Here is a 7,858-nt window from a genome sequence, read left to right on the forward strand (position 1 = left end):
CTCTCCCAAATTTGGACGCTCTTTTATGGTTCTATTGCCCTTTGCATGTGTTTCCATCAACTAAGGAACACTTTAAGAGCCTTTCTGTGCTTTAGGTGATCAAAGAAATGGTAAACCACTTGTCTGTGGTTTGGGGGAGTAAATGGGTTAATGTTTTCATAACACTTAGAAGAGCACCATGCAAAACCGAGCACTGGACGCATGCCACCGAGTCATGATTGTAGCACGCGTCCCTCAGCCCCTCTGTGTGCACCTGGTTACTGTTCCTTCTTCCCCAGTGTTGTAGGAGAACCTTGCAAATGAAGTCCGTGTCTTGCCCATCACCAGCTCCCCAGCTCCCAGCACGAGATGGGGAGCACAGCTGATGCTCAGATGGTTTGCTGGGGTCCGAGTGAGTGGATATGAAAGCTTTCCTCTTGGAGGAAGGCTTAAGCCACTCTCCATCTCTCTGGACAAAGTGACATCGAGGAGGCGGCAGGACTGTAGGGGGAGGGATGCAGACCCGGACAGGAGGCAGGTGACTGAAGACCCTTCCATCCTCCTCCCGCAAGGCACGAAAACCAGAGCCAGTGAATAGACATCTTGGAAAGATCATGTGTCTGCCTGGTTGGGGTGGATTACAGATCAGGGGATCCGGGTTCTAACCCTGATTTTGCCACACACTCTATGCCTTGGGTGGCCTTGGGTGAGCTCCTGAAACCAGACCCTTGCTTCTCAGACCACAAAATGCAGGCACATGAAATGAATGACAAGCTTAGGTTCTTAGCATCTCACACATTTAAAAAATAAATACATGCAAGAATAAAACTGAGACATTCTGTGGTTCTAAGGACTTTAGACGCTTCCTTGAGACCCACTCATGTGGGAATATGGTCCGAAAAGCTTGTAATTAGGGCCAGGTGGGGAGGCCTGACCCTGGGCTGGGATCATGGCTAGACCTGAGAGAAGTGGGGAGCACAGGACTCTGGATCCAGGCAGGCTGGGTGTCTAGCTCTTACTCTGTCACCTGAGAGCCATGAAGCCTTCAGGGAGCGATTGCAACTCTCCAAGCTTCAGTGTTCTCATCTGTGAAATGGGGCTGTAGAACCTACCCAGAAGGTAGTTATGGGAGAGATGTGTGGACCTGGTTCATGGCAGCTCCCTCCCTACTGGGAATCTTAATGGAGACGAGTGTCTGTTGAGTGCAGTTGTCAGGAGGTGAAACGTGAAAAATGCATACTGATCTACTAGGCACAGACAGGTGAGGAAAAAGCCATGTCCGAGGCTAGGGGTGATGATGATGATTGACAATGGCCGTGTGACTGTGCATCACCTAGTCTCACTTGATTCTCAAAACAACCCTCTAAAGCAAGTGTTGTGATTTGTCCCCTTTTACACATTGGAGACCAAGGCTCAGAGAAGTCAAGTAACTTGCCCAAGGTCCCACAGCTAGCGTGTAGCTGAGCTGAGATTGGAACGCATGTGGATGTGTCCCAGAGCTCGTATGTTCTCCTGTCTTTGTAAGAGTCTGGGAAAGACCTGGCATACCAGGCCGACATCTTTGAACACTCAGCTGGTATGACGTGGTAGCCTTTGAAGGATAGCAGGGGTTGTCCAGGACGAGAGCTGAGTTCCAGACCCCTTGGCTGAGTGTAGGCAGGGCAGCCCAGCCCTCCCATCTCCCTCTGTCCTCTGAGAAGCCTCACAATGCCCAGGTTGCCTGATGGCTGAGCCACAGCACTCATGATGCTGGCTGGCAAATTGGAGACACCCTTAATTGGATGCTGAAAAACTCTGCCTTTTGTACAATGGCTCTAGCAGAAGAGTTATAGCTGTTTACTGTAACACACAGACAGTCCCATTAACAAGAATGATGGGAGGCTGTTCCGTGGCATTACTCTTAGCAAAAGACTTGACAAATATGCTTTGTAAATGAAGGCGCTCCAACAGAGAAAACATATAACACTCTCTCTCCCCACCTCCAACCCCCCTCCCTTTCCTAGGGACACTTTGCATGTTGAATCCTTTATACATTATTCAAGGCTCCGTATTCTGACGATGTTCATCAATAGCAGTGCCTATGGCAGGGAGAAGCTTGTATCAACTGACAAATGTAGACAAAGCAGGCTGCTTAACCCAAGAACAGTGGGTCAGAGAACAAACAAGGAAATTGATTGTGCCCGCCATATTTCTGCGGGAGCAGTAGAGTAAATGAACACCATACGTCACAGCTTATCACATACGGTAGGAGGCGATCGTGAATAGAGCAGCATGGCCTTCTTAAGGAATGCTGATGGGTCATTCACAGACAGCTTTCATTCTAGTTAGGGGTTTGTCTTGTGTACAGAGGGTCTGAGGTGTCTTTAGGATGACGGCCATTGGAAACATGCCCTCCCATCTATAGGCATTGGTGATGGTCTCTCGTGAGTGGTGGAGATGCCCAGTTGCCGTGCCCACTGGACCCACTGGACTCTCCTGGGTCCCCCTAGGCATATAGGTCATGAAATTCCTCAGAAGGACGGAGGGTCTGGGCTTTGGTATTTGTTAGCTCTTGGTCTGTCATTTATTATCTTGCGGACAAGTCAGTGAACAGAGGAGACTTCGATATCTTCCCCTTGGAAAGAAGGAAGCAACGGTACCTGCCTCACAGGAGTAGAATCAGGATAAGTTGAGTAACCGGAGCCCTTGGAACAGAGTGTGGCATCCAATTCATGCACAGTAAGTGCTAGCTGGTAGGTGTCTTGTGAGGTAGTGAGCTTACCATCGCTGGAGTTTTTAAGCAGAGGACAGACCACCTGCTGTTCTGGGGTGATTCTGGGATGGTCCTGGGAGGTAGGAATGGAGTATTGGGAATGCTGGCTTTGGAGTCCTGGTTTTGCCAGTTAGCTGTTCACAGGGTCTTGTCAAGTCTCATGAAGTCTGAGACTTACTTTCCTCTCCTGTCAAATGGAGAAATAGATAATGTCTACAAAGCACAGGATAGAGTGTGCTGCCCATAGATGACCACTGGAGCCCAGAAGTGGGTTTGGGTAAGAGCCCACCATGCTGTCTTCAATTCCAAGAGCCCACTGGGCTCTAGAGGAGAATTACGTTGATTCTCTCAGGACAGAAGCGGAGACATGGGATGGGTCTCCCCTTCTTCCCAAGCCACAGGAAATGGAGAAGAGAGTGGTAAAAGAACAGAGAAACAGAATGTGTTGAGTACCTGCTGTGCATTAAAGCAGCTTCAATAACCTCACTGAAAGCTCCCAACGACCCCGTCCGCCTCAACCAGTGGTTCTTAGCCCCATGTTGCCACATTGCCACTTGCCATCCACAGCGGGAGCCCTCCAACAGAGCGAGCTGGGGAGAGACCCGGGAGGGGAGGTTCTGGAAGGCCACTGTCCCCTGTCCCCTGCCCCCACCTCCGCCCCTGCTGGAGAGGTATCCTGAAGTCCATCCGGTGGAATGATCCTTTCTTCCTTTAGAAGCCTGCTTCAGAAAAGCCAGTTTCAAGTGAGGCTGGACAAGCTCATTCTGTTCCCAGCCAGACATCGATATGATAGTAAAATCTCCCAAGTTTCTGTGATGAAAATTGGCTCTTGTTTTTTCCAATGAGCTCATACCTAGAAAGAACCACAGCAGCTGAAAAAGGGGGTGCTGGGATTGGAGGCGAGGCCCAGGGCCTGTGCTGGGGTCTTGGGACAGACAGACGGGTGGAGGCGAGGAAGGCTGACAGCCAGGAAAGCCCAGTAGATTATTTCAGCCTTGCTCTCCTGAATCTCCAGAAGGGAAGGGTTATGTCCATGGCCACATGGGCCACCAGCATACCTGCTCTGTTCCATTCCCACATGGCAGGCAGTCGAGAAGAAATCCTTAATGTAAACTCCTTATCTCATGCATTCCTGCCATTGCCCACAGGAGGAAAGTGTGATTAACACCCTTTCAGCACCAAGGATGCTCTGAACCTCCCAAGTTCACATAGCCAACGAGCGGTAGATCGAGGACAAAGACATGTCCCACTGCCCCAACGCTTCGAACCTTTGCTCTTGTTTTTCCTTTCTTTCTGTCGGGAGCAGAGCCATCCATTGGAAATGCAGTGCCATCCATGAATGGATACCCTGTGGGAAATTTTAAATTTTTTGGTAGCCACGTTAAAAAATAAAAAGAAATAGGAAATTAATTTTCTTTAATCCCCATTGCCCCAAATATTATCATCATAACGTCTGATCAATATTGTAAAAAGGATTAATTACATATTTTACCTCTTTCTCTTGTACTAGGTCTTCTGGTGTGGACTCTATGCTGATGGCAAGCTCTCTTCGGACTGGCCATAGTTCAAGCGCTCGGTGGGTACCCGTGCGGACAGTGCAGGTCGGGAGGGTGAGCTCTCGGCTCACACGTCACCCCCACAAGTCACTTCCCTGAACCCTCTAATCAGAATGGCATCCCACCTCCGTCCTGTGACTTCTATCCCAGCATCCTTTTTAGCTTTCTACACAGTGTGTATCGCCCCCTGCTGGTCTTGCTTTTGTTATATGTTTATTTTTGTTTTATTTCATTATTTAAAAAAAATTTTAAATGTTTGTTCATTTTTTGAGAGAGAGAGCAAGAGAGCGATCACATGCACAAGTCGGGGAGGGGCAGAGCGAGGGAGACACAGAATCCGAAGCAGGCTCCAGTCTGAGCTGTCAACACAGAGCCCGACCCGGGGCTTAAACTCAGGAACCGTGAGATCATGACCTGAGCCAAAGTCGTACCCCTAACCGACTCAGCCACCCAGGCTCCCCTGTTTATTTTTCTTTTTATTGTCTGTCTCCCCCAGCAGAATGTAAGTGCCCAGAGGCATTTACTCCTGTGCCCCCGACATGGAGAACAGTGCATGGGGCCCAGGAAGTGCTCAGAAAACGTAACTATGTGTTGAACAGGTGAGCGAACAGACATCTCAGTGAAGAGATGTCTGAGTCCAAGGCTAATGATAAGGGTTATGTTGGGGCATCGAGACTTCTTTTGCCCCCACCGCCCCATCTCCAACCCAGGCAGCAGCTCCCCTTTCCAATAATTTGTAAACTGGAGGTGCCCGCTTTCAGCCACCTTCCTCCGTATTCCAGCATATTCCAGAAGAGGATGGCCTGTTGCCTATTCTAAGTTCTTCCCATGCAGGTACTTGCAGAAAAAGAAAGATCCAGGGACTGTGTGTATCGATTCCTCATCTATGCTAATTTGCCCATTCTTATGTAATTTGTAAGGTGGCAAAGCCCTGACATACTCTCACAGTCTGGCTGTTTATCAGCTGCTCCCTGCGCTAGCCATTGAATAATTTTGGGCCGCCTGTAAGCAGCAATCTACCGGATTCATTACATCTGGCGCATGCAGCTATTCGCCATACAGGTGAACCCGGTACAGCATCCTCGGATGCGGGACCCTGTGCTTTGGGGTTCCTGGAGTCCGTCTTTGCCCCTCAGTCCGTGATGACAGGAAGGATAAACTTCCTCAGGGGAATGACGACCTTTGCTACCCACAGCTTGAGTGAGAGACCTGGCCTGTTGTGATTGCAGAGAGACTGGTGTGGTGACGTAGATATATAAGGTGAACATCTCTCTGGGCTTCCTTCTCGCCCAGGAACCTGTACCAGATGTGCCTGTCCCTGACATTGGACCCTGAGCTCTTTGCGGGATGGAAACATACTCTGCTCATCTCTGTAACCCCAGCTTTTAGCCTCCAGCCTGACATGTGGTCTGTGTGTTGAAAGAACAAATGAACCAGGTGAGTCCACACACCATTCATTCATGCATTTATTCAAAGCTCTTGACGAAACATCTGCCGTGCGCTGAATCCTGTTCTGGTATCTGAGACAAGTCTCCTTCCCTCTTGGAGTTTACCTGCTCGCAGAGAGTTGAATGAATTTTGTGGATTTTTCCCTCTTTTTCAGAAGCTCATTTTGTCCCTGTTATTATTGACACTGCTGTAACTATTTGTTTAGCATAGTGGTAAGAACATGGGCTCATTAGTCTGATAGTGCTGGGGTCAGGTCCTTGCTCTGTCACTTACCTCCGGTCCATTTCTCCATCTGTAGAGGAGGGATAATGACAGTCCTCACATCAAAGGGTGGTTGGGGGCAACTGAGCGCACTGCTTACAAATTGCAGAGTGTGGTTCCTGGCCCAGGCATCATAAACATGTTTCCGACCCTAGGTGGGGCCGTGTTTGGTAGGAAAGATGGCCAAAGAGTGAGTTTGGGGCTGGGCCAAAGGAACCACAGATGGGCCCAGGTGGGAGATTTCTGGAGGCCAGAATTGCTGCGTGTGTCTTAGATGCTGGTGGGAAGGGGCCAAGGAGGTACCATGACAACAGCTGCACAATCTCTGGCGTTAAGCAATTAACACTTGGACACTACAAAGAGGCAAAGTTGCCAAGAAACAGGACAACAGGGCTCGGTGACCAAAAGGAGCCACAGGAAGAGAGTTGTGGCCACAGTCCCAGAGACAGCCCTTCGTCATTGATGTCTGATGGGGGAAGAAGGAGGGGTGAGGCAGCCCCGACCATGGCTCAGACGTTTCTCCAGAGCACGATTTCTGGATTTCTGGAGTCCTGGTGGGGCTAGGAGGGCTGCCCCAGGATGACAGGGAGAGAGCAGAGGTCTCTGAATGACAATGCAATATGCACAGAATGTTCTGGAGCCTTCTGGACTCTTCAGAACTTGCACTCTGGAGTCAGATTACCCTAGATGGCTCTGTCACCTATGGCTGGATGACTTTGGCAAGTCCCTTGCCCTCCATCAGCCTCAGTTTTCCTATCTGTAGAATGGGGATAACATTAATAGCCATCTCATGGTGGTTTGTGGGGGGCTATAATGGGAGAATTTGTGTAAAGCATTCAGGATGGTGCGTAGGACATAACAATCCCGTAGTAAGTCCTCTGTAGAGGTCTCTTTCCCCCAACATCTCAGCCCCTACGGTTAGTGTTCCTGACCTTTCTGGGTCCTCACTGTATCCTGAGGCCCTCCCTTGGATTCAGGCTAGTGCGTCTCATTACTGTGATCCCCAGAGTGTCTGCAGAGATGTGCAAATACAAGGTGGATAAATCTGTATCTTATTCACAGGATACCTACTTACAGGATAACCTGGCCATGCTTCTGGGCTATAAGTTCCCCCTGTCTCCTCAGATAGATGTGTGTGTATATGTGTGTGTGTTCGGTGTGGGGCTGCTGGTGAAGGAGAGGAAAGAAAAATCAGGGGAAAATCAGTCTTGCAAAATAAATAAGGGCAATTCTCTATTTTTACATACTGTTTATTATTTAGTGTCACACAGTTGTTAGCAGCTTTAGCCAAATTAGAACCGCAAGTGATGTCTGTGTGGGTATTTTTTAAGCAAATTATTTTGAGACATCCCACAATCATATTTTAGGGAAAAAAAAACCCATGTATTAGTGAAAGGTTCTCAGAAAGGACATCAAATGAAAGGAATAGACTGATGATTTTTTTTTAATTAAGAGAAAACAGAAAGGAAATTAAAAAAAAAAAGTAACCCTGGCACCTTAAAATAAAATGGGATGATAAACTCTTTGCTGGAAAAGTTGCAATTTCTCTGTTGGATTTTGGATCTGGCTTTTATTATTAAGGCTGGTGCTGAAAGCTGGCATTTTGACAGGAACACGGAACGTTTGTCACTATCTGGGAAAGAGATAGATGTTGAATGACATTTTGGAAGAAATGTATACATTTTGGGTCTAAGTGCTCTCTCTCCTTACCAGGAAAATTCCACTAGCAAATAACTGATTGGTTATCTTGAGTTCCCAATTCCCATGGCTATTTAAATGAAAACAGAATTAAAAGGCTTCTCTCTCTCTCTCTCTCTCTCTCTCTCTCTCTCTCTCTAACCCTTGGGGGAAAATGGAAAGA

General features: G+C 48.3%; 1 long non-coding RNA gene across 1 annotated transcript; it reads left to right on the top strand.

Annotated features, from left to right (window-relative positions):
* The first annotated feature begins 4,239 nt into the window (after positions 1-4,239).
* On the top strand, positions 4,240-5,717 carry LOC147573152 (uncharacterized). The gene is made up of 3 exons (XR_015245367.1): positions 4,240-4,307; positions 4,784-4,886; positions 5,581-5,717. It is a non-coding gene; the product is annotated as an uncharacterized LOC147573152 (long non-coding RNA).
* Positions 5,718-7,858: the final 2,141 nt, after the last annotated feature.

This window comes from Puma concolor, chromosome E3 (assembly GCF_028749965.1).
Source record: "Puma concolor isolate L17-30 chromosome E3, mPumCon1.1.hap2, whole genome shotgun sequence".
NCBI classification, from domain to species: domain Eukaryota; kingdom Metazoa; phylum Chordata; class Mammalia; order Carnivora; family Felidae; genus Puma; species Puma concolor.